The following is a 26,224-nucleotide window of genomic DNA, read 5'->3' on the forward strand; positions in this document are numbered from 1 at the left end:
AACCTTGAGGGATCCCGCACGTCAAATTTCCCACCTCCGATACCTTATCCCCCAGCTGAATCCTCTGTGTCCTCCCTAACAGGAAGGATTTCAGCCACCGGTAGGCTGTGTCCCGAATCCAGAAATTGGCCAGTCTATCCAAGAGCAGGGTATGGCTGACAGTATCGAACGCCGCTGATAGGTCAAAAAGTATCAGGGCACTCGGCTTCTTACTGTCAGCCATCCCTCTAAGCTCATCCAGCACCGAGAGCATCACCAACTCGGTGCTGTGATGTGCACGAAACCCTGCCTGAAGCTCATGTAGAAGATGGTGTGACTCCAGGAACGAGGCCAGTGATTTCAGCACATGTTGTTCAAGGATTTTGGACAAGAACAGGAGTTGGGAGATGGGCCTGTAATTCTTCAAAGTCTTAGGATCGGCTCCTGAATTCTTTATTAAAGGCTTCACTCGAGCTTCTTTGAAGCTGGCTGGTAACCACCCTGTTTCTAGTGAGTTGTTCAGGAGAGAGAGGATATGGTCTTCTAGAATAGGGCGTGCTAGGCGAAAAACACTAGGGGGGCAGGGGTCTGCTGGAGATCCTGATTTAATTTTGCTCATGAGTTGCTCAAGACTCATCGCGTCAATCAGTGGAAAATTTGAAATATGGGCTTCCACAGAGATCTGGGCAGCCTGTGACTTGATAAATCCAGTCACGGTACCATTCCTAATATCCCGTAAGATGGTATCTACATTCTCCAGAAAGTAGTTTTGGAAGGTGTTGCAACTAATTGTTGTTTCCATATTTTCGTTTTTTTGCTCAATTCAGTTAATATTTTGAAAGTTTCCTTCTGGACATTTTCAGCCTGATTTATACGATTTTCATAGTATTTTGCTTTAGTGTCCAGGATGAGCTTTTTGTAGATGTTGAGCAAGTTTTTATATTGCTCTCGAGCTTCTTCGTCTTTTTTCCTCCTCCAGTTTCTTTCTGCATTGCGGAGCTTCTTTTTGTGCTCCCTCAAGGCTGGTGTAAACTATGGGGCTCCCCTTCCAGCTCCTTTAACTCTTTGTTGCTTCTCTGGTGCAATCAGAACAATCGCTCTGGTCAGACTGCACACTATGTCCCTATACTCCTGATCTACATCAGTATTGGGGGCTATTGGTTGAACAAGTTCCGAGAGGGTTGTTGTCAAGGTTTGTGAGTCAACTTTCTTCCATTGACGGACCTTCTTCATTTTAGGTGGTAATTGCATCAACTTCGCGTTGATGGGGACATCACAGTAGATTAAGTGGTGATCCGACCAAATACAGGGTAAGATCCTCAAAAGAGCTACCTTGGGATCTAGAGTCCAGATAAGATCAAGGATATGTCCTTTTATATGTGTAGGGGTTTCTACCAACTGTCTAAAGCCCAGTGAGGACATGGTGGCCTCCAAGAAGCGGGCTGCTGGTTCTTTTGTTTCCTTATCCCAGTGTAAGTTAAAATCTCCGGTTACTACTACATTTTTATATCGTGAACAGATGTCAGATATAGTAGACATAAATGATTCATTAAAAACTGGGGTAGAGTTGGGCGGGCGATAAACTGTGAGGATCACCAGACACAGATTATCAAACATAATCTTTACTGCGAGCATGTCGGCTAAATTCACAGTTTCTGCCAGTATTTTAGTTACTATTAAGGTTTTCTTATATAGAATTGCTACTCCCCCCCGCCCCTCGGGCGTTATCCGCACGATTATGCCATACTATATCATACTCACTCGGAACGGCAGCTATAATATCAGGCAGTGAATTGTCCCCGAGCCAGGTCTCGGTGAGAGTTAAGACGTTAATATCTTCGTCTTGGAGCAGGGTAAAGATCTCGAGATTGTGTCTATGCAAAGACCGTGTATTTAAACAGGTCAGCTTCAGGGAGCATGGATGAGATACAGATCTACCTATAGGTGTCTTAGAATGGACATATGGTCCAGTTTAGCCATAATGGCTGGGTCCAGAGACTGTCCCACCTTATCTAGTTGGTGTAACTCTTCCGAGGAATAGATACTCCGCCGACCAAGAGTCCAGGCCCCCGCGCCCGTCCGTGCGCGGATGGGCGCAGACGGGCTGGACTCTGGCGTGACTCCGGCGTGTTCATGCTGCGCGCGAACGCTGCGCGTCAGCATGGCCGCCCTAAATACCGGTCACTGAAACACTAGCGCGGCAACAAAAATGGCGCCGCCAAAGCGTCCCGTAATTCCCCTAAGATGGCCGCCGGTGAGAAGAGGGGTGGAAAAGGACCCGCAAAGTGCGGTGTTTTCGTCAATTTTATCGTGCAAGTGAGCGGGATTGGCCTAGTTAAAACCAGGGGAAAATTAGCAAAAAATGAAATAAAATACAAAACGGGTATTTAAAATGCTTCCTCTTGCCAACACAATATTTCTGCTTAAGCGCGATCTCTCTAAGCGCTGCAATATTAGGTATTTACAACAAGGGGTGGTGAGGGACAGAGTCTCTGAATTAAGCAGAAAGCTCTCACCCAGTCAAGAGATCAGGGCTAGATCCAACACCGTTTTTTAGCTCACTGCACCATCCCAGTTTCAGAACCTGGCTGTATGCAAATTAGTCTGTTCCTGTCCCAGTGCATGATGGGAACAGGGCAAACCAAACTACAAAAGCCAATTCTTACACTGGGAAGGAAACAAGCTCCCGGGGACCGGTTTCTGGCATTACAGCCGTCTTCGGCCCGGTTTGCTTGAATCCTGATGGTGCAATGAGCAAGGGTCTCACATCTGAGAATACCCTTCCACGCTTAGGGTGGACAAAAATATTTACAACAAGGGGTGGTGAGGGACAGAGTCTCTGAATTAAGCAGAAAGCTCTCACCCAGTCAAGAGATCAGGGCTAGATCCAACACCGTTTTTTAGCTCACTGCACCATCCCAGTTTCAGAACCTGGCTGTATGCAAATTAGTCTGTTCCTGTCCCAGTGCATGATGGGAACAGGGCAAACCAAACTACAAAAGCCAATTCTTACACTGGGAAGGAAACAAGCTCCCGGGGACCGGTTTCTGGCATTACAGCCGTCTTCGGCCCGGTTTGCTTGAATCCTGATGGTGCAATGAGCAAGGGTCTCACATCTGAGAATACCCTTCCACGCTTAGGGTGGACAAACATATTTACAACAAGGGGTGGTGAGGGACAGAGTCTCTGAATTAAGCAGAAAGCTCTCACCCAGTCAAGAGATCAGGGCTAGATCCAAAACCGTTTTTTAGCTCACTGCACCATCCCAGTTTCAGAACCTGGCTGTATGCAAATTAGTCTGTTCCTGTCCCAGTGCATGATGGGAACAGGGCAAACCAAACTACAAAAGCCAATTCTTACACTGGGAAGGAAACAAGCTCCCGGGGACCGGTTTCTGGCATTACAGCCGTCTTCGGCCCGGTTTGCTTGAATCCTGATGGTGCAATGAGCAAGGGTCTCACATCTGAGAATACCCTTCCACGCTTAGGGTGGACAAAAATATTTACAACAAGGGGTGGTGAGGGACAGAGTCTCTGAATTAAGCAGAAAGCTCTCACCCAGTCAAGAGATCAGGGCTAGATCCAACACCGTTTTTTAGCTCACTGCACCATCCCAGTTTCAGAACCTGGCTGTATGCAAATTAGTCTGTTCCTGTCCCAGTGCATGATGGGAACAGGGCAAACCAAACTACAAAAGCCAATTCTTACACTGGGAAGGAAACAAGCTCCCGGGGACCGGTTTCTGGCATTACAGCCGTCTTCGGCCCGGTTTGCTTGAATCCTGATGGTGCAATGAGCAAGGGTCTCACATCTGAGAATACCCTTCCACGCTTAGGGTGGACAAAAATATTTACAACAAGGGGTGGTGAGGGACAGATTCTCTGAATTAAGCAGAAAGCTCTCACCCAGTCAAGAGATCAGGGCTAGATCCAACACCGTTTTTTAGCTCACTGCACCATCCCAGTTTCAGAACCTGGCTGTATGCAAATTAGTCTGTTCCTGTCCCAGTGCATGATGGGAACAGGGCAAACCAAACTACAAAAGCCAATTCTTACACTGGGAAGGAAACAAGCTCCCGGGGACCGGTTTCTGGCATTACAGCCGTCTTCGGCCCGGTTTGCTTGAATCCTGATGGTGCAATGAGCAAGGGTCTCACATCTGAGAATACCCTTCCACGCTTAGGGTGGACAAAAATATTTACAACAAGGGGTGGTGAGGGACGGGGACAGACTGATTTGCATATAGCCAGGTTCTGAGCTGGGATGGGGCAGTGAGATAAATAACGGTGATGGATCAAGCCCTGATCTTTGGACTGGGTAAGAGTGGTCTGCTCAATTCAGACACTCTGTTCATCACCACCCCCTTTTGTAAATCGATTTTGGCCACTATAGGTGTGGCAGGGTATGCTCAGACATGAGTCCCTTTCTCACTGCTCCATCAGGATTCAAGCAAGCCGGGCCGAAGAGGCTGAAATGCCAGAAACCGGTCCCCGGTAGCTTGTCTCCTTTCTGGTAAAGAATTGGCTTGGTAGTTTAGTCTGCCCTGTTCCCATGATGCACTGGGCCAGGGACAGACTGATTTGCATATAGCCAGGTTCTGAGCTGGGATGGGGCAGTGAGATAAATAACGGTGATGGATCAAGCCCTGATCTTTGGACTGGGTAAGAGTGGTCTGCTCAATTCAGACACTCTGTTCATCACCACCCCCTTTTGTAAATCGATTTTGGCCACTATAGGTGTGGCAGGGTATGCTCAGACATGAGTCCCTTTCTCACTGCTCCATCAGGATTCAAGCAAGCCGGGCCGAAGAGGCTGAAATGCCAGAAACCGGTCCCCGGTAGCTTGTCTCCTTTCTGGTAAAGAATTGGCTTGGTAGTTTAGTCTGTCCTGTTCCCATGATGCACTGGGCCAGGGACAGACTGATTTGCATATAGCCAGGTTCTGAGCTGGGATGGGGCAGTGAGATAAATAACGGTGATGGATCAAGCCCTGATCTTTGGACTGGGTAAGAGTGGTCTGCTCAATTCAGACACTCTGTTCATCACCACCCCCTTTTGTAAAGCAATATTAGGTAGCGCGCCCTATCTGGTCAAGGCTGAGCCCTTGGTTTGCCCGCCCTAAATACCTGTCACTGAAACACTAGCGCGGCAACAAAGATGACGCCGCCGAGCGTCCCGTAATTCCCCTAAGATGGCCGCCGGTGAGAGGAGGGGAGGAAAAGGACCCGCAAAGGGTGGTGTTTTCGTCAATTTTATCGTGCAAGTGTGTGGGATTGGCCTAGTTAAAACCAGGGGAAAATTAGCATAAAATGAAATAAAATACAAAACGGGTATTTAAAATGCTTCCTCTTGCCAACACGATATTTCTGCTTAAGCGCGATCTCTCTAAGCGCTGCAATATTAGGTAGCGCGCCCTATCTGGTCAATTTGGTGCCAGACAGGGCCAAACTGAGAACCCAAAGCAGCCCTGGCAAATTTGTGTCCATCCTCTGCACAGTGTGATGTGTGCGAACACAGAAAGCAAGCCTGACGACTGCAAAGAGAGGGTGTTCTCTACCCAAGAAAATTTTGGAAAAATATACATGAATGGTGCATTCTACAGCACATTGTATTATGTATTCCATTGTATTAGCTTTTAGAGCACAGTACATGATGACCTTACGGTGCACCAGGATACAGCAATCTGGTTGTGGTCCTTTAAGGATTCCCTCACTATCACCCTCCAACACTGCCCCTCATCTCTCATTGCCCCTCTCTCACATGTATTTAAATTGTTTTATAGTGCCTCTCATATCAGTGAGGGACTTGGAGCACTTTACATCATGCACACATACAGAGACAATGAATCATACGTGTGTAAATCAATGTTTAGAACATGTTTACAAGACCAAAGGGGCTAAAGGCGTGAGGATTCACATGCCATCAATTCTGGTTGGCATTTTTTAAGATCTGGAGAAGCACAACTTGAGGATTCAAAACGTAACACAGTGGTTGGATTTTGTAATAAGAATGTATTTCTTCCTAAACAAACCAAGTTTAGTAGTATCAGGATATATGACTAGGGAAAAACATAACTTTCAAACCCTCACCATGCAGTTTGCGTGCAGCTCTTTGATGGTAGGCCATAGCCCAAGGTGCTAGATTTATTACGATTGTAAGTTATGCAATGCAAGTAACTAAAGGATCTCTGTGACAAAAGCAATAACCCACTGAATTTTGCCCATTAAATTCAGTTCTGTGATCTGTGTGGTAAGGGTTCTTTGCAGCAGGCATCTTAACCTTCTGCGCTACAATGGATGAGTCAAAACTGGCAATAGACAATACTCCAATCTTTCTCCAACAGGAAGATCAAATACCAGATATATAAATCTTGACTCTTTTATTGTTGCCTGAAATCTGCTCGGCTTCCAAGGAATCCAGCAGTGATTTGTGCGTTTTTGAGAGTGAGAAGTGAGTCATTGTGCTGGACAGCCCTGCAGGTTTTGTTATTGGGGGTCTGTTTTGCAGCCTCCACTAACAAAACCAGCCTCCCTTCAGATGCCCAATACACCAGCCATTTCTTGGTGCCTGGGCGTATTTGTTTTCACAGTCAGAGCCTGGATGGGGTTCACAAGGGGCTCTGCTGCTCGGGTGTTGCAGAAATTGACACCTCGGGCTGGTTTTATGTTATATCCTTAGAAAAGGGTACACAGTATTTTTATGAAGACCACATCTCTGAACATAGAGCAGCAGTACACATTTTATAAAATAATAAGTAAAACAGCAGATAAGACATTAAACATTTTCCACATTTATTTTTAACAAGCATTTACAATGCAATGGTTTTGCCTTTGTTAAAGTTAGAGCTATTGGCATTGCTCTTGACATTATATTTATTTATGTTTTTTTAACATAAATAAATGGCATTGCCATTTACAATGCCACTAGCTTTATCTCTCGCAAATGACACACACAAACACACACAGAGCCCCCCCACACACACACCCATACAGAGCCCCCCCACACACACCCACACAGCCCCCCACACACACAGCCACACAAAGCTTCCCACACACACAGCCACACAAAGCTTCCCACACACACAGCTACACAGAGCCCTCCACACACACCCACACAGCACAAGCAGGCAACAGGGGCACACGGAGGCACAAGCAGGCAACAGGGGCACACGGAGGCACAAGCAGGCAACAGGGGCACAGGGAGGCACAAGCAGGCAACAGGGGCACGAAAACGGAGACACAAGCAGGCAACAGGGGCACGAAAACGGAGGCACAAGCAGGCAACAGGGGCACACGGAGGCACAAGCAGGCAACAGGGGCACACGGAGGCACAAGCAGGCAACAGGGGCACGAAAACGAGGCACAAGCAGGCAACAGGGGCACACGGAGGCACAAGCAGGCAACAGGGGCACACGGAGGCACAAGCAGGCAACAGGGGCACACAGAGGCACAAGCAGGCAACAGGGGCATGAAAACGGATGCACAAGCAGGCAAGAGGGGCACGAAAAGTGAGGCACAAGCAGGCAACAGGGGCACGAAAACGGAGGCACAGGCAGGCAACAGGGGCACACGGAGGCACAAGCAGGCAACAGGACTGGCACATGACACTGAGAAATAAGGATCTAGTAAAGAGAATGAATAAAAACAACTGTCATCACTAAACAAAATACATTTTTCCTCTGTGCATTGCTGACTTATGGTCCAATATCTAAGCACACGGTTTCCCAGTTCTGACTCCCTAGCTACTAATGCAACCTGACTCTGCTTTACAATACAAGCCAGCACAACACTCCTTCATTGACTCCAGCAATGGATCTACTATGAGCTCTGTCAGTCTGACCCATCTGAATCCTAGTTCTCATTTCAAAATTAGGATCCAAGACAGCTTTGTGCCAATGCATCATTATAATCACTTGGCCCAGTGAAAGAAATGATATTTTCCAAAAGTGCCGTAAACACAGACAATGCATGCAACCACATAAACACAAATCAGTCTACATTTTAAGACAATTGCTACTCTGGAAGTGGGAACTAGTACAGGGATCCTAAGCAGAGCTCAATCAGTGCACACGTGATACCTCTACTGTTTATGATCGCAACTGAGGCAGATGAAAGCTCAAAGTTTCTACTTGATTCACATAACGCCAAGAGCACACACAATAAGGTCTACACAAAAGAAGATGGCTGGCAAGTGTATGCTGTATCTTTGGCTCCTAGGATTTGCACCTAGTGGCCCTTAGATGACAATCTACGCTTGTATGTCAACAGATTATTCACTCACTAAACCAAAGAAAGCACCATCAACTAAAAGCCATGTATAACATTTTACTGCAGCGACAGGTTAAAGCTCTGCAGTTAGTACATTCCCACCAACCTTACTGAGTGCCGAAACAACAGTGGAAATCTCGCTCAGATCCACAGTGAACATAACTAACGGGCCCCGCGCTAGTTAGTGACCCTTGTCCCCAGAATTGTTCATCCTATGCTCCTGGCTCAAACACACTACTCCACAGGATACCAGTCTTTCGATGCAATGATACAATATCAATTTCAAGGCTTTCGCTTAGCCTACTTATCCTGAAGCTGGTGTATCACGGATCACGGATGCAGCATTGGCAAGAACAAAACCTTCACAGCAGAACTTACCTTCATTTGGAATAAAGATGGATAATGTCCCTAAACAGCAGGGAAATATATTTCGCAACTATTCTGCAAGTGGTTTTACATTCAGGGTCAGAGCATGACCGGAATGAGTGAAAATTGAAAGAGGCATTCAAATCACATTCCATTTACTCAATTTGCTCACAAGTCTCTTTTCTAGACGCATCCCTCAGCATCTTTCTCCCTTTGGCACTATGCTGGAACTGATCTCCCAGTGAGAGATTAAATGCCACTAGGATTACATGCATCAGTCTTTTGCCTCTGTATGTGTCATTATGCCTACGTGTCTTTGACTAAGCCACCAAGCGCTCTCTCAATGCGCCTTTATTATGACTTGCATCATGCCTTGGTTTCCTTGTGCTAACACACGCATAGATCTCACAATGCACCTACACGCAGTACACACTTGTATCCGAACAGCAGTGAGTCATCCACTCAGCCATGACAAAGCACTTCTACCCTAACCTGCTACATGAGCGTATTTCAGTACTGAGTCATATCAGCCTCCCTCAATACACTTAGATTCCGATTTGCAGAGTAAACTTATCTTGAAGTTCCGAGGTAGAGTTTACAAAATGCACACCAGTCCGAGTACTTGCACTAACCAGCACTCCTACAACGCACATCTAATCTGCACCGTATAAAGCTCTACCACTACGGAAACTCTCACAATACTCCTCGGTCCTGACTAACAGTGTGCACTGGAAACGTAGTACGAAGATTTCGATTAATCGCTTACGCTGACATTGCACTTTATGATTTGACATGGACTCTGATGTATTGGTACAGATACAACCCCAAGACACGGGAAGGGTGGGTTGGGGCAGGAACAGTGTTCATAGAATAAAAAGGTGACATATCCAGCAGTGAGGCGTGAGATCCTCGTGTGTGGGGCGCTATGGGGGGGGGGGGCGCAAACGGACAGCGGGAACGGCGCAAGAAAAATAAAACAGCACTCACTGTGGTGTTTCCCAAATAAAGTAGACACTCACCTGGAGAGGGAGGCGGGGATCTGCTGTAGGAGGGGAGGGGGAGAGCGGAGGCCGTGTTACAACGGCATCGGGACCGGCTGCGGCTCGGGAGGCGGGGATCTGCTGTGGGAGGGGAGAGGGAAAGGCTGTTGCAAGTACTATCCTAAAGGTGGGTTATCCATTAAATTCATTTGCCCTCTATTAGCCTCATGGCTGCTTCTTGGCCATTTGCAGACACATCCTTGCAGGATCAGTTGACAATCTAAATTTAAGCGCAAATAGTCATTTTCAGTAGTCAATTTGAAACGAACATTTCTAATGCACAAAGTGCACACTAACTTCCCAGCTGGGCCCTAACGCATATACGTAAATTAAAGACACGTATTTGTGTTATCTGCACATTGATGGTTTACGACCACTCTCAAGCACAGAGGGAGCAATTGGATCAGAACATAAAGAGTAACTTGAGTCAAACTGTATGTGAGGCTGAGCGTCACATCCACTGTTCCTCCTTCATAGCATTCGTGGTCACAAGACTTTAGCCGAAGGATGGCCTAAAGAGATTGCTTTCCACTTGTTTTCTGAACTGAGATCTGGTTCGGCTTTAAGGCTGGGATTGAAAGAGGTCACAAGTCCATCACCCTGAACACCCAGAGTTCGTCCTCCACGTTTCAGTCTTCTGAAGGTTTGTTGTTGCATCAGGTACATTGGCCGATCTTAGGTTCATGGTGGCAATTAGAGTGGGTCGGGTGTGGGAAGGTGGATATCTGAAACATGTCTCCGGTGGCCGGAGGGCAGTGGCGTGGGAAGTTGCAGCATAGCGCTGGCGGTACACGGACGGGGGGGGGGGGGCGCAAACGGACAGCGGGAACGGCGCAAAAAAAAAAAAAACAGCACTCACTGTGGTGTTTCCCAAATAAAGTAGACACTCACCTGGAGAGGGAGGCGGGGATCTGCTGTAGGAGGGGAGGGGGAGAGCGGAGGCCGTGTTACAACGGCATCGGGACCGGCTGCGGCTCGGGAGGCGGGGATCTGCTGTGGGAGGGGAGAGGGAGGCGGGGAGAGCGGATCGGGGGAGAGCGGATCGGGACCGGCTGCGGCTCGGGAGGCGGGGATTTGCTGTGGGAGGGGAGAGGGAGGCGGGGAGAGCGGATCGGGATCAGCTGCGGCTCGGGAGGCGGGGATCTGCAGTGGGAGGGGAGAGGGAGGCGGGGAGAGCGGATCGACATGGAACGTGTTGTGAGGCAGACGCCGACCAGCAAACATGCGCGAGAGACCAGGAAATGCCGACGTGGGCCCAGAATACAGCGTGAGTGAAAGATCGCTCATTGCAACTGAAAACAGTAATTTTATTAAATGCACCTCGGCTCACCCTTACAGCAGGAAGGCGGGTGCCGGCAATGCCGGCTGTTCATCAAGGGGGAGGGGGGCGGGAGAGGACACGGACGGCGGGAGACACCGGAGCAGGAAGGCGGGTGCCGGCAATGCCGGAACAGAATCGGGGGCGTTCCCGGCGTCGCGTGACGTCGGCAAAAGCCAAAGAATCTCGGGAACGCCCCCGAGTCTACTCCGGCATTGACGGACAGGCCCCTCGTCCAATGGCTAGGCTCCATTTATGGAGCCAGCCAATGAATGACGAGGGCCGACCCAAACCCACACTACAGTTCTCATTAGGTTTTCGCCTGCGCGAAAAAGATGCGCAGAAGCGCATCTTTTCGCCAGGCAAAACCTAAAAAGCGCCAATGTTTGGGCACAGTCTGCCTCAAATTCCACATTTAGTCCCCTTCCTTTCCTTGTGGTATGGTCAGTCTAGGTGAGCCTGAAAAACAAGCATTTGCAATGCAATAGGTCGCGCATTAATTAAGTTTGAGGTATTGGCATTGCTAAATAGTGCAACACCAATTGCAACAGAAGTCTTAAAATTGTATGCCAAAAAAAATGTGTATTTATTTTTGTAGCATTGGTGGCATGCTGCGCTTTAGATGAATATGTTTAAAAGTAAAGTGCGCCATACTGCGATTGCTACAATAGTTAATTGTGGATGCGTTAACAATTGATGTGTGCACTGATGGCTGGTGGTGTGTATGCCTGTAAAATTGTGCATTGATGGCTGGTGATGTGTGTGCCTGGTGGAAGTGTGCACTGCCGGCTGGTGGTGTGTGTGCCAGGTGGAAGAGTGCACTGACGGCTGGTGGTGTGTGTGCCTGGTGAAAGCGTGCACTGATGGCTGGTGGTGTGTGCCTGGTGAAAGCGTTCAGTAACGGCTGGTGGTGTGTGTGCCTGGTGAAAGCATGCACAGACGGCTGGTGGTCTGTGTGCCTGGTGAAAGGGTGCACTGACGGCTGGTGGTGTATGTGTGCCTGGTGAAAGCGCGCACTGACGTCTGGTGGTGTGTGCCTGGTGAAAGCGTGCACTGACGGCTGGTGGTGTGTGCCTGGTGAAAGCGTGCACTGACGGCTGGTGGTGTGTGCCTGGTGCACTGACGGCTGGTGGTGTTTGTGCCAAGTGAAAGCGTGCACTGACGACTGATGGTGTCTGTGCCTGGTGAAAGTGTGCACTGATGGTGTGTGTGTGGTTGTGTGTGTGTGTGGGTTGTGTGTGTGTGGGTTGTGTGTGTGTGGGTTGTGTGTGTGTGGGTTGTGTGTGTGTGGGTTGTGTGTGTGTGTGGGTTGTGTGTGTGTGGGTTGTGTGTGTGGTTTGGTGTGTGTGGTTTGGTGTGTGTGGTTTGGTGTGTGTGGTTTGGTGTGTGTGGTTTGGTGTGTGTGGTTTGGTGTGTGTGGTTTGGTGTGTGTGGTTTGGTGTGTGCGGTTTGGTGTGTGTGGTTTGGTGTGTGTGGTTTGGTGTGTGTGGTGGTGTGTGTGTGTTGGTGTGTGTGTGTGGTGGTGTGTGTGTGGTGGTGGTGTGTGTGTGGTGGTGTGTGTGTGGTTGATTGTGTGTGTGGTTGTGTGTGGTTGTGTGTGGTTGTGCGTGTTGTGTTTGTGTGTGGTTGTGTGTAGTTGTGTGTGCGTCGTGTGTGGTTGTAGTTGTGTGTGCGTGGTTGGGTGTGGTTGTGTGTGTTGTGTTTGTGGTTGTGTGTGTAGTTGTGTTTGTGGTTGTGTGTGTAGTTGTGTGTGCGTGGTTGTGTGTGGTTGTGTGTGTGTTGTGTTTGTGGTTGTGTGTGTAGTTGTGTTTGTGGTTGTGTGTGTAGTTGTGTTTGTGGTTGTGTGTGTCGTTGTGTGTATGTGGTTGTGTGTGTGTGGTTGTGCTGGTGTGTGTGTGGTTGTGTGTGTGTGGTTGTGTGTGTGTGTAGTTGTGTGTGGTTGTGGTTGTGTGTGTACACGGTTGTGAGTGTGGTTGTGGTTGTGTGTGTGGTTGTGAGTGTGGTTGTGGGTGTGGTTGTGTGAGTCATTTCAAATGTTTAAACATGCAAACTCTATGTTTCTTGAAATGGGATTAGTACCCAGACATACATACAAAGTGCACAGTAATCTAAATACTAAGTGTTGATCTGCTAGTGTGCTGGGTTTATGACACTACCCTGGTACCATTGCATGTGAAGTTTAATGGCCTACTGAAGGAGGGTGGAGTAGCAGAGGCAGCAATGAATGTCGGCAGGGAGCTCATTTATGGAAAGAAGCAACCTAAAAAGTAAAGAGACACCGCTCGGCAGGCAGTCATGTGAGAAAACAGCTGTTGTGTGTGAAAAGCGTGGTATAGCAGAAAGAGTACAGAGGAGCAGGAAAGCATGCCAGGTCCGTTACGTGGGGAAAGTGCACGAAAGTGAAGTTGTTCTCATATCTCCGCTAAAACGCACACTGTCTGACAAGCTGGATTTGTTTTTAAAACCAAGTTAAGCAGAGGGGATGAGTCTGCAGGCAAAGCTCTGCGAAAATACTGAAATAAAAAAATGTGAGCGAAATGTCTGATGTCGTTTTATGTAGCCTTTACAACAAGAACAAGAGCGTTACATAAGAAACGTAGGAAAGCGTGTTTCCTTTGCCAAACTATGCTGGACGTTTGTGAAGGCAGGAGAAACCGAGGCAATTTTAAGTAAAACGAGACCTATTGCCAATGCTTGTTTATTTACTTAAGAGCCTGCTGTTGCATTGCGGTAAATAATTATTGTGCTTATGGGGAGGAGACACAACATATAGTGCAGCGAGGGCTTTGCTTGGAGCAGGATGAATGTACTAGAAAAGCCAAAGTGTAGGTGGGAAAGACAGATCAGCTGAAGGAGTGAGTGTACGACAGCAAAAAAAGGAGGGAGAAGAATAAAGTAATGCAATAGAAAACAGAGCGGCGAAGCTTAGGTTTACCATGGTGAAAAGTGAGTTATTGTTCTGAGCTTATGTTTGCCATGGTGAAGTCTGTTATTGTTCTGAGTCAGTTGATACAATTGACCCAACAAGCCTGAAAACAATGTTTTTCAAAATAATATAAAAAAAAATAACAGAGGTCTGGGTGTTGCAACCGGAAGCAGGCTTGCAAGCAAATAGGATGAAACAACAAAGGGAAAAGCCACAAGAAGCAAAACACAGTCCCCACACCATAAGACTTTCGGCGTAGTAGCTCCCCATGCCAATTTACTTACGAAAGAGGAGAGCAGAAAAGGTTGTAGAAAAAAGGCTGGCACCAGCAGCCAGGCGCAGATTTTCCTCATGTTCCATGCTGCTTGCTATATATACAGCACGCACACTGAAAAAAAGGCCACTAGAGTGGATGCCTGCCTTTGCCCCGGGGAGACCATAGAGTGCGTGTTGCTACGGGAGCACTTCATCGGTCCCTACTTGTGTCGGCACTGTAAAGTGCACGCTCGATCGGGGCAAAGGAATGGGCAAAAGAATGCTAAAATATAAAGCGCAGCGTCCCTGAAGCAGGCGCTGCACTCAGCTTTTGTCAATGTTCACTCCCCAGTTTTACAGAACTGCAAATTAGTTGCTCACGAACTCTGATGGAAGCTTAAGGCACACCTATGCAGCCAATAGAAAAACACTGATGCCAAAATATTCCTCAGTCTAAACCAATGGGTGAATGACAATATCAGCAAGCCAATGGCTGAAGGTACGAAAGCAAAGAAGTCCCGAGCTTAGAGAGATGGACCCCAACCCCCTTAAGGTGTAGAATACAGTATGTTCACCATGAATAGTGCAAGCACAAAACACAGAAACCTAAAAAAAAGGGGACCGAGGATAAAAATAACACACAAATTCAGCTGCCACAGTGGAATTCAGTGTGTCCTCATTCCATGATTCCTGGTCCTCGGTCCTCAACAAAGTTCTCCTCTGGCCACAGAATAGAGGCATTCTTTACAGATATATGAGGAGTAAATTCCGGAAGACAGTACTTTGAGACCCTAATAAGGTACAGTCCGTGCTGTATATAAATGCATTGAGACAAGTCAGTAAGTCAGTTCTGACAAACTTGACTCACCAAACTTGACATGTACCAGTACTGATTGGGAAGCGTGAAGTGAAAAAAACAACACCAATGAATGTATTTCATGCCACTTAACCATTTATAAAAGTAGAAAGGCAAATTTTTTTTAAAACACAGGCTGTATTGGTGGATGCCAGGATTCAACAAGCAACACTTTTAATGTGTGTGCTGCACTTAAAATGCACTTTAAAATACACTGCTTAATTAAAGGCCACCTGAACATGACAAATCAGATGCAAAAGATGCAAATTCATAATGCACAAATAAGTCACAAACGCGAAGCAAAAACTTCCAGGTACAGACACCACGGAAATAACGTGAAAAATGTGGTACTTTGAAATACTCAATGTGCCTTGTAAACAGTGTGATGCAGCAACGGACTAAACCTGTGCATTGTTTAGCAAGAACGAGCAGAAGTGAATCTGGAAAGCCTCCCCTCCTCACATGTCAAAACGAAAGTGAAATTATGCGGTCAACTGAAGCATGCTTTATTTATATAAACAATATGGCTCCCGTTTGTTGACGCACAGGCCGTATCTAGTCAACAGTGTGGCCGGTACACTTGGAGTAGCACATAAGTTAAGCGAAAATAAGTTCTTGCTGAGGACGTCAGCAATGAAATAACTTGAAACCTTGGCAGTCTCGGCTGAAGTGCCCCAGGCAGTTTTATGGTATTTCAAGGTGCTCCATGGTGTCCGAGAAACTGTTGATAAAACACACTTTAAAGGCATCCGTTTTACATTCGTCGGTTCACAAACGAAAGTACTTTGCCTTTTCCGTGGTATTGTAAATTATGGCAGAAATTACTATTCTGTTACAGTATTCATTATTCTTTGTGGTTCTTCCGGGAACTCAATCAATCATAAAAGTGAGCTAGCTTCGCACCGTACACAGTGCTCTTACCTATGATGGGTCTGTCATTGACACCGCCATGGCTCAGGCTGACAGCTGAGCCGCAGAGGAGCAGAGCGCCCCCTAGCAGCAGGAGCCACATAGGTCTCGGGGCCGAAGGTGATGGAGCTGATTTCATCTGCAGTCAGGCATTGTTTTATTTTTGTGCTTCAGACAGACTGCATTTAAATTGAATTAACATGCGTTTTTGCAATGTGGAGAAAAGTGGCCTTTTTAGCTTTGAAGATTAATAGAATGTGTTTCTCTCTTCCCAGCTCATCCCTTCTTATTTAAATTTACTATTCCTGTCTTAATAGACGTTGACTTGTTGCATATTTTGATAAATATTTTCAGTTAATAACACCTCTTTTTATAATGTGTGTGAATTAATAATGCACCAAACACTACACAGGGGGCTAAATGCTTTTTTTGCATGAAGAGCCATCTAAAACACTAAAGCATGTTGCTGTGTGCGCTATATTAACTGTGTGCGCTATATTAACTGTGTGTGCTTTTACTTTTACACTAAAGCATAAAAATGCTATGTTGTACATTGCACATTTATTTTGCATGTAATAGAAAAGCTGCTTTACACTAATAGCTTGGCTAGGTAAACATTTATAAGGGGTATTAGTATGGAGTTGGGAAACATAATGGACTGATTTACCTGAAATTAATATTATCTTTGCGTTTGTTTTATTTTTGGGCCTACCATTAAATGGCTGCCTGTGAAACCAGCAAGGCTATGGCTTGCTTTGAAAGAGAAGAGAGCATGCGCAGACTGTGGCAGCTTTCCTCAAACCACGAAGAAGTCAAGGACATCTTGAACTGTACATTCTTGTGACTGTGCCAATGTACCAGTTAGTTAAAAGTATCCATCTGACTGCACTGTGACAGGAAGGATGGAAAACTATAGAAACATTTTTCCTAGTAAATGTTGCAAATGTTTATAAATGTATTATTCATGTATGCTTCTTTTGTTAAAACTGGTAAAGTCAGGTTTTTTAGAATGAGTCAGGGTAGTGAGAACTCATGCCATCATGACTGACCAATCACGTACAAGTTTTCCTAAAGATGTAACCTTTTTTGTGTGGTCTGCCAAAATTTAGTGTATAAATAATAAGTTCTCTGGATGGGGGCTGGCTTTTTCAGCTCAGCTGGCTTCTTGCTCATTTTGGCTTAGGCTTTGCTTCATTCTATGGGTTAGGTACAAGATCATCACGGGTGCAGCCTGGGGCGTCCGAGGAGAGTCAGAGGGAAGGTTCTTGCTTTCACGTCATATTTTGGCACTGCAGACCACATTCCTTCGAGGTCTAGTGAAGGGCGGGCTGTCTCACTCCTTTTTGCTCTTTAGACACAGAGATGCACAGAGCAGCAACAGATAGAAAGGCTTTTTAGATTTAGATGCTAAACTATAAGTTTATGCTTTGACTAATTAATTAGGTCTGAAAAGAGTTATTTGACTTATGCATTTATTTCTCTTAATGGGAGATTTTTGCAAACTATTTGATTTTTGATTAGCCTTGCAAGACTATTTTTCTTAGAAACTCTTTAAGAATTTTGACTGAAATGTTGTGTCATTTTCTTTCCTATATGTAATGCTTATATGCAGACTAATATGTTCTGTATTAATGCTATTTTTCCTGTTTTCCAAATTCTGTAACCTGATTGATATTTTACTAATGAATAAAGGGTCAGAGAAAAATTAACTTTTGACTAGAAAATAAAACCCTTTAAATACTCAACAACTCTCTTTATTGGCTTAAATAATAATTGCATTTTTGACTGTTCATCTTTATTTAAAGTCTCCTGAAGGTAATACATGGTGTGAAGGGCCCAACACCTTTTGAGCGGTAAATTAGAGGTAGCATGAAGGTTTTGCATTGAGAAACTACCAGAAGAAATTACCGCTCCATCAGTTTTTGGTAATCAGAGGATGGTCAGTGTTGATTAGTTTGGTGATTAATGATTATTGATTTCACCATCAACTACTCAACTAATGGATCATTGACCTTAAGAGGGAAGTAAAATAATTGCCCAAGTTAGATAAATGTCCAAGTCCTGATTCCTGACTCCAATGCTCAGAACCTGAAGACTGGCAAAGCAGTATTGGAAGGTGATGCAAGAAGTGGTGTGAGTATCAATAGGGTTGTGAATTGTTGTTAATATGCTAGCATGTTTTTTGAAGTGTTGAAAATAGTAAGGGTTTTTACTGTTGGTGACATTTTGCTCATTTTTAATTGATGGTGTTATTGATTATATTGGTAATTTCATAGGATATAATGTTTTGGTTATTGATTACATGTTTTAACTCTTTATGTTAAGTTAGTGTCTTGTTCCATGTTGTCTGAACACGCAGGTATGCGCACCTGTGGAATCCCGGGAAGGAATAGCGGGTGGTAAATGGAAGCCACACTGCACTGAGGTTACTCGTCTGTTGGAATAACACTGAGAAGCTAGGTAGGGCTGGCAGTGTTAAATTAGGGACTATTTTCTGTGTGAGTGATTGTAGCAAAGAGTTCGCTGGTGAAACTTTGGTCTGATATCACCTAGAAAGGGTCACACCAAAGGAGTAGCAGGTCCTTCTGAGCTTGATTGACAGCAAAAGGGTTCGCTGGTGAAACTTTGGCCTAAGATATATCCTGAAGGATAAGTCCAAAGGAGTAGCAGGTTCTTCTGAGCTTGTGTGAAAGGTAAGCGGAAGGGATTTATCTGTAGTGTTTGAAGAGTAAACGGAAAGTCTTACTTTGTGAAGGGTAAGCGAAATGTGTTACTCGCAGTGAATATAAATCTATCCTTTATTTAGCACAACAGACAGAGTAGCGAATGTATTTATGTTGTTACTAACAGAGTTATTGATTAAGAGAAATATTGCAGTAAGATTTTGTGGAGGGTCAGTAGTAGGAGTAAAACTGACTAAAATTGAGACTGACAGCTTTGGAAAAAAGAAATTGCATTGAACTATTGCAAAAATGACATTGTTTGAAGGCTTAAAGAAGCTGTTAGGAGGTAAAGTGAAAATTTCGTTTTTTATTGGTGATGCTCCTGAAGGAACACCTGTGCATTTTATGTCTACCAATTTGGGACAAAACACATCTATGTGGGTTCACCAATGGTGCAAGATTACTGAAAAAGAGGGTGCTTTGAGGTTTCCAAAAGATGGTACTTTTGAATTGCAAATTATTGACAAATTAAGGGAAGTCTTATGTGAAATAAAGACACCATCTAAAGCTGCACAATTTGAGGCCTTAAGCATATGGGAAAAGGTAGCAAGAGAGAAAGCAAGTGAGCATAAAAAGGTAAAGCACCAAATGCAGGAGAAGAGAATTAATAATGATAAAGAGCTTCAAATAAATAATGATTCAAGGGATAAAATAATGGATGCATTGTTAACTGAGTGTCCACCACTTTATGTGGTTCCCATTAAAAATACTGAAAATAGTGTACCAGTAAGCACTACAGTGGCTACTTCTTCAGTTGAACAGAGAAAAACACAGATTGAGAAAACTGTGAAAACATTTTAGATTGAACCATTACCTGTTGATTCAGCACTGACAGTGATACCTCCAGGTGTTACTGCTTCAAATGTGCCTGATTCAGTCCACGAATTGCTAACTGCAGATGCACAGATGATGCATAGAAAAATTATGACTGTCCCAATTAATATGGTCCCTACTGAAAAGGTTCAAAGAGCTGCAGAAGGAGTGATTATGGCAGAGTTTATTTCAGAAACTCAGAATTCACAGATTATTGAACAGAAATTACCCCAAGTACTGAAAGGTGAGGGAAAAATGGCCTTTACAACATCTACAGCTCAGGATAAAATAAATATATTTGAAAATGGGATTTCTCAAACCTGCTTTGAGGAAGCAGCAGTGATTAAAAAGATAGAAAACATGGGCACAGGCCCTGAAAAAGAGAAACAGCTTAGTCTTTTAAATTCAGCACTTGAACATGGAGAAAATAACAGTCCATGCCGTTTAAATAATGAAAATGTGAACAAGTGTCGGGAAAAAGAATTAATTTCCCTGAGTAAGGAAACAGCTGTATGTGCATTAACTACACATAATGGCCTGACAGATTTGGCTCAAAATTATGAATTTGATATTTCAGGAAGTTTCCCATTTCAGAAAAGTGTCAGGGTACATATGGATGATGAAGCAAATGAGAAAATATGTTCTTCAGAAATGCAATTGCACATTGCAGAAATAAAATATATTTTCAAATGCAATGGGTTTGAGAAATTAGGAGACAAATGGGCAAGAAAACATGAGAAGAAAAAGAACACCAGACCTTGCAATGAAACTGGATAAGGAAAAGAAGCCACCAGATTTAGTTGAGAAAAACAATAAGCAGAATGAGGGAGAAGCTTTTGCTTACTCATTGAGAGAAATAGTGGGAGAAGTGCATGTTCCTATGCCACAGAATAAAAGTGAACTTGCAGCATTTCTGAACACAATCCCACAATTGAGAGACAGAATTATGCTGTGGTACCCAAATGTTGATGGATTTGTTGAGATTTTAAAAGAGCTGTGCATTAATTTGGAAATGTTCTTTTACATTGCCATGCAGACTAAAATGTGGTTTGAATCTAAAGTTATTCAAAGGCCAAGTGAAGAGGCAATGAAAAGGGTTTCCATGAATGCACCATCATTTTCTGTTGTTATGGAGGAAAATATAGCAGTGATTACTTTCCTGAAGGGTGGAGTGCCAGCAAAGGATGTTGATTGGGTACAGATTAAAAAAACACAGGATGGAAGTAAAGGTGGTTTGGTTTGTGCAAATTCAGGTATGGATGTTGTACTGCTGGAAAATATGTCCTTTTGCCATCTTTATAGTAGATTTGAGCATTGGAAGAAGAAATATACATTTAAACATGATGCACAAAACCATGGAGAAACGCAGATGCAAAATATACCAGCTAAGCAAATGCAAATGTCAGTTCAGAAACAGGTACCTATGGCAGGAATCTTCCAAGCAAAGATGGTCCCACAAAATATGGAAAATGCTAAAATTAATTTAAATAAGATGTCCAGAGCAAATGTGAATTATTTCTAGAGACAAAATCAGAACCCAGTCCAACAGGTTGCTGTGTTTGAAAATGAGAGTTTCAACCCTCACAATTCTGAATTTACCAAGTCCATTGTGAAGGCAGTGGAAAGTCCAGATTTAAATGCAGGAGTTTTAAACAAAGAAATTACAAACCCAGTTTTAGAAAAATTTGCACAAAAATTAGGCCCATTTGAGGAAAACTGCAAAACTGTTGTCTGTGACTCTGGCCTAGCAGAAAAAACAATTGTTTTGCAAATCAAACAGCACAGAATACTGTACACCCGATAATGTTATTTTTCAGATTCCTGATGAGGATGTACATTTTAAAATGTCCCAACAAGAGACAGCTGTAGCATTATTTTCAGAAAAGACAGTTGAAACATTACCTTCCGATTAATAAAATGTGCAGAACATGTCTTAGAATTAGAACCAAATGACATGTATTCAAGAATACCATCAGTTGCAGGAATTTTACCAATAAAAGGATTTTTGATGGAATTGATTAGAAGTTTATGTAACTTTCTGATCACAGGTTCACAGAAAATAAATGAAAAGAACAGAATAGTGCAGGAGATTAAAAGCATATTTTTTTCATGTTGTCCTGTGGTACCGAATCCAGCAAATATATTTTTTCACATTCCATGTGCTGAAGAATGGCTTACTTTTATTGATTTTTGCAATGTCCATGTAACAGTGCCATTGCATGAGAATAGTCAGGAGTACTGTCAAAAAGAAGATGAATACCTGGGACACAAAATTGGAAAGGGAGGTAGAAAGGTGTCACCAGAAAGGGTGGAAATAATTTCCAAGATTAATCAACCTCAAATAAAGAAAGAAGTAAGGACATTTTTGGGAATGATTAGCTGCTGTAGAGAGTGGTTACTAAACCTTTCCCTAGTGGCTAAGCCTTTACTGAGGCTGACACATGAGGATGTGTCTGATCCGCTTCCATTGGACAACAGTTGCACAAAAGCATTCCTAGAGTTGAAAGAGAAAGAATGTTGCGCCCCAGCACTAGGAATGAAAGTTTATTTGAAAGAAAATACACCAATTTGCAGTGAAAGGGAGGGCTGCGCGCTCTCATTGCCTATTGAAAAAGATGAATGTTTTCAAAGGTCTGTGATGTATTGCCCAATGACCTTTGACCCTAACTTCACAAAAATGTCAGCAAATGAATTGGATTGTGATGAAACTGAATATGAGTGTCTAAATATCATGAAAATATGCATAAAGCCAAATTTAGACTTTAAAGATGAACGTCTGAGTCAGCCCAACAATGTCCATTTTGTAGATGGCCCATGTTTGAAAGGTGACACATTAAAAGCAGAACATGCTGTGCTCCTTATACATTATGTTGTCAAAGCTTCATGGCTTTCAGTAGTTGCCCCAGCCAAAAATTCGAAATTGAATGCCCTTACTATAACATGCAGTATATCTGCTCAAATGGGAGTCACTGTTGTCATGGGAGAGAGAAATGCTAATTCAGTTGCACAAATTTGTGTTCTGATAGCATGTACATTCTATGGAATCTTCACAGTTGAATTAAAAGAGGCTCAAGAAAATGTTTTTGAAGCAGCACTACAGGGTTGTATCAGAACTATTTTTGAGAAAAGTGACAACTGCATAGTGGCAAAAGTGTTATTGCAAAGACTGATGCCCAGGTATAGATTGCCAGTTTCTCTGAAATCAGATCATAATGTGGTCTCAAAGATAATGAGTGCAGAACAACAGATTGGACAAGGAATGGATTGTAGCTATCTGCCTGAAGTGTCAATCATAATGAAGCAACACAATGGCAGCACAGAGTTACCTTTTGCAAAAGACTGTGTTTCAGCAACACCAAAGTGGCTTGAAAATGCATATGCAAATGCACTTGTGGAAAACACTGAGGAGAACACTAGCCATTGCTGTGTAGGTCTGGTTGATGTACAGTGTGCAGTTTCTCACCAGATTGCAGCTGCTACACAAGATCTGCATAATGGATGGTGCAACGGTTTTGATCTGAGAGATGCAGTGGTGAAACATCTGAATCTGATAAAAGTGAAAATAAGAGTGAAAGGCATTGGTTGAAAAAGTGCAAGAGATGGATGGTGCTCTGTCAGAATTTCTCAGCATTCGTTGATAAGCAGCTCTATACAAACCATCGAATTGTTGATTACACCATCTATATGGCCCCTACAGACTCAATACACACAGTGGTGTGCACCCGATCCTGTGCACGGGCTGACTACATGTCCCAGAGTTCCTTCGCTTATTGACAGGTCGAGGCTTACGTCAAGGGAATCTGATGCTGGGTGATGCAATGTCGAGTACACTGTAGCTTCAGCTGTGCTGAGAAGCAGTTAGTTCCAGTGGCCGAGAACAGACGAAAGACAGCAATACACAAGATGAGGACCCCAATGCCTATGATGGAGCGGTAATTTCTTCTGGTAGTTTCTCAATGCAAAACCTTCATGCTACCTCTAATTTACCGCTCAAAAGGTGTTGGGCCCTTCACACCATGTATTACCTTCAGGAGACTTTAAATAAAGATGAACAGTCAAAAATGCAATTATTATTTAAGCCAATAAAGAGAGTTGAGTATCCTATGAACTGCAGAGGCCTTCCTCGATATGCACCACACAGGCCTGGATGATCCTGAAATATTTTTTATGTTTGGAACATTCCTGCCGTACTGGGACGCATTTTTTAAATGAAGAAGTAGGGGAACGGAATGTGAAATGAAATAAGTAGGGGCACGCCGTGCCCTTCCGATCCCGCCCACTTCGACCAATGCATTTAAGGGTGAACTGTTAAAGTTCGTAGACAGGTATTTTGTTAAAGAGATTCACGCGGATTACCCGTAGTAGACAAGGGTTTTGGTGCTAGTTACACACAAGTACAACCCCTGAGGGTTGTAAACTTGAACTGTGGTAATCTTTGTGAGGTTGTTTTAGAAGTGATTGTAAATATTTTTGTCAACTATAAGCTGAATATATTTGCATTGTATGACTGTGTACCTGATGGCTGCTTTGTGGGAAAGCGTCTGCTCATTACAGAAGGCTTCACTTGGTTATGTTGACAAACCAATAATAAAAGCTGTCGGTCTGATGGGTTCGTTGGTAAAAGTTATATTGGCTGTCATACGTTCAGCCTGTTTATTCTGAAAAGTACAGCAAAAGCAGTAGTCTGGCATTTAGAAAAGCATGTGTTAAAAAGGCAATAGACTATTAAAGGTAATTGTTGATACATTGTTTATGTACTACATACAATACTATTTCAAGATGTCCTCCCACTGCTATGTTTTTTTTCTTTTCAATTTTTGAAAACCTTTATTGCGCAGTGGTAAAAGTACAAATACGGGCCTACAACCATACGGCCGGCCACGAAAACTGTTGAGGCATTAGTGCATACATTACGGCGACACAATAGCACATGAGGATCATAGGCAAACATTGAGAGTTACACTGTAAAACAACGTGGTATCGTGTCTCAGGAGCAATGAAGGTTAATTTTTAAAGGTTTTTTTATGATGCAACTATTAAAGTCCGACATTATAATTTCACATAAACAGCAAATAAAGAGAAGAAGCCCGTGCAGGCGAGGCGTAACTTTACCAACATTTGTATCCAGTAATCCAATTACCCAAAAAGCTAGGTCCCCCAGGCGGGATGGCGGCTTAAAATCCTACAGCAGTAGTAGCAGAACTAGCATAGTACCCAGTGTTCACCGCCACCCACCCTTTTCTAACCCTGACACGGACCCAAGAAAGTATAAAGAAAAGAGGACGAACAACGAATAAAATAAGGCACCATAGAAACTGAGACAGAAAACAAAAGTCCCCCAACTCCCCACTCTACACGCATGCAGAGGCTACGGCCTGCCCCCCCCCCCCCCCCCCCAGCAGTGTGTCTGTCGCCCAATAAACCCGAAATATAGAAGAGAAAACAGAAAAAGAAAGAGGAAAAAGTGTAATCCTTGAAATATAGGGAGTGAGAAGAGTGTAGACTAATCTAGGACTCCCATGAAATGAGGAAGGTGGGGAGGAGCCACCAAATACCAGGCTTCCCGGACTCACAATCATTACAAAGGTTCCTACGCCATATGTAGCACCAAAATTGGGAAACATCGCTTCAAATGAGAGCAGAGTGGTTTACCCCTGGACCCCCCACACCGCACAGAACCGCCATCTCAACAACAAAAATAAACAGCAGGACTTAGTAACTGCGACCTTAAATGAGGAAAGCATCACACCCAGCGCATTAAACATATCAAAAAGCGTTCCAGTCCAGGTCATCACCAGTCGATCGGGCAAGCCAACGTAGGGAACACCATCAGCCCTGGCCTGAACGTCGAAATCCCTCCAGGCATGGCCGCCGCTGTATGCTCCCCTCAGGCTGAACAAAGGAGCAAGATGGCCGCTTCCGACAAAGAAGGCGAAGAGGAGGAGGAAATGAGTGCCACCAGTCACCAGCACATTCAGTGCCCAAGTTGAGGGACGCCCCCTCCATCGCAGGATGGCACACACTCCACAAATGCAGAGAAAGAGTTACGGAGGCAAGGGCAGTGAGGGGGGCCTGCCCCTGGGAAGTCGTTAAGTGATGCCATAGTGACGACTCAGTATTAACAGTATCAGGCATCGAAATGGAGGGCGACTTTGCAACAGTATCCTCATCAAAGGAGAAACATCCAACACTGTAGCCAGAATCATTCCGTACCGCCGCACTCTCACGCTGCAACATTGCATCCGGGACAGGAGTAGTTAGCGGCAGCAGGGGGCCAGTCGACCGCGGTCGTTTCAGATACGGGGCAGCTCCCACAATCTTTCGCTCCAATACTGGAGCTTGTCGCCGCCATGTCGCCCGCAAATCGGCAAGGGCAGCCAGGATATCGCCACGAGTCGGGTCCCTCTGCAATGTCAGCTGGTTCACATTGCACGGCGGCTCCCTCAAATCAGTCACCAGTCCGAGGGCAGGCAGGGCATTGCGTGTTGAGGACAGGGAGACAGCTACCCTCCCTTTTCGCAGGGGGGGTGTCATGGCTACCCATGCAGTGAGCACGCAATGAAGAGAGGGGGGCGACTTCGCAGGCGAGAGCAAGAAGAGTGGGAGCCACCGAAGGACGGGCGGCTCACAGGTCTAGGGCAGCGTAGAACGAGAGCCCCTTCGCCTACTGGTGGTGCTGGCGGACCGCGGCAGAGAAGGCACCCAAAGATGGACTCCGTCCAGCCCGCAAGCAGCGTGTCAGGGGAAAACCACTGTAAGAAGGGCTCCCGTCTCG

The 26,224-nt window shown here is 44.7% G+C and overlaps 1 protein-coding gene across 3 annotated transcripts in view; it reads right to left on the bottom strand.

The window, feature by feature from the left end:
- Positions 1-26,224, bottom strand: part of CCDC18 (coiled-coil domain containing 18) — a 1,483,839-nt gene that overhangs the window by 1,299,911 nt on the left and 157,704 nt on the right. The window lies entirely within an intron of this gene.

This window comes from Lissotriton vulgaris, chromosome 1_1 (genome assembly GCF_964263255.1).
Source record: "Lissotriton vulgaris chromosome 1_1, aLisVul1.2, whole genome shotgun sequence".
NCBI lineage: Eukaryota > Metazoa > Chordata > Amphibia > Caudata > Salamandridae > Lissotriton > Lissotriton vulgaris.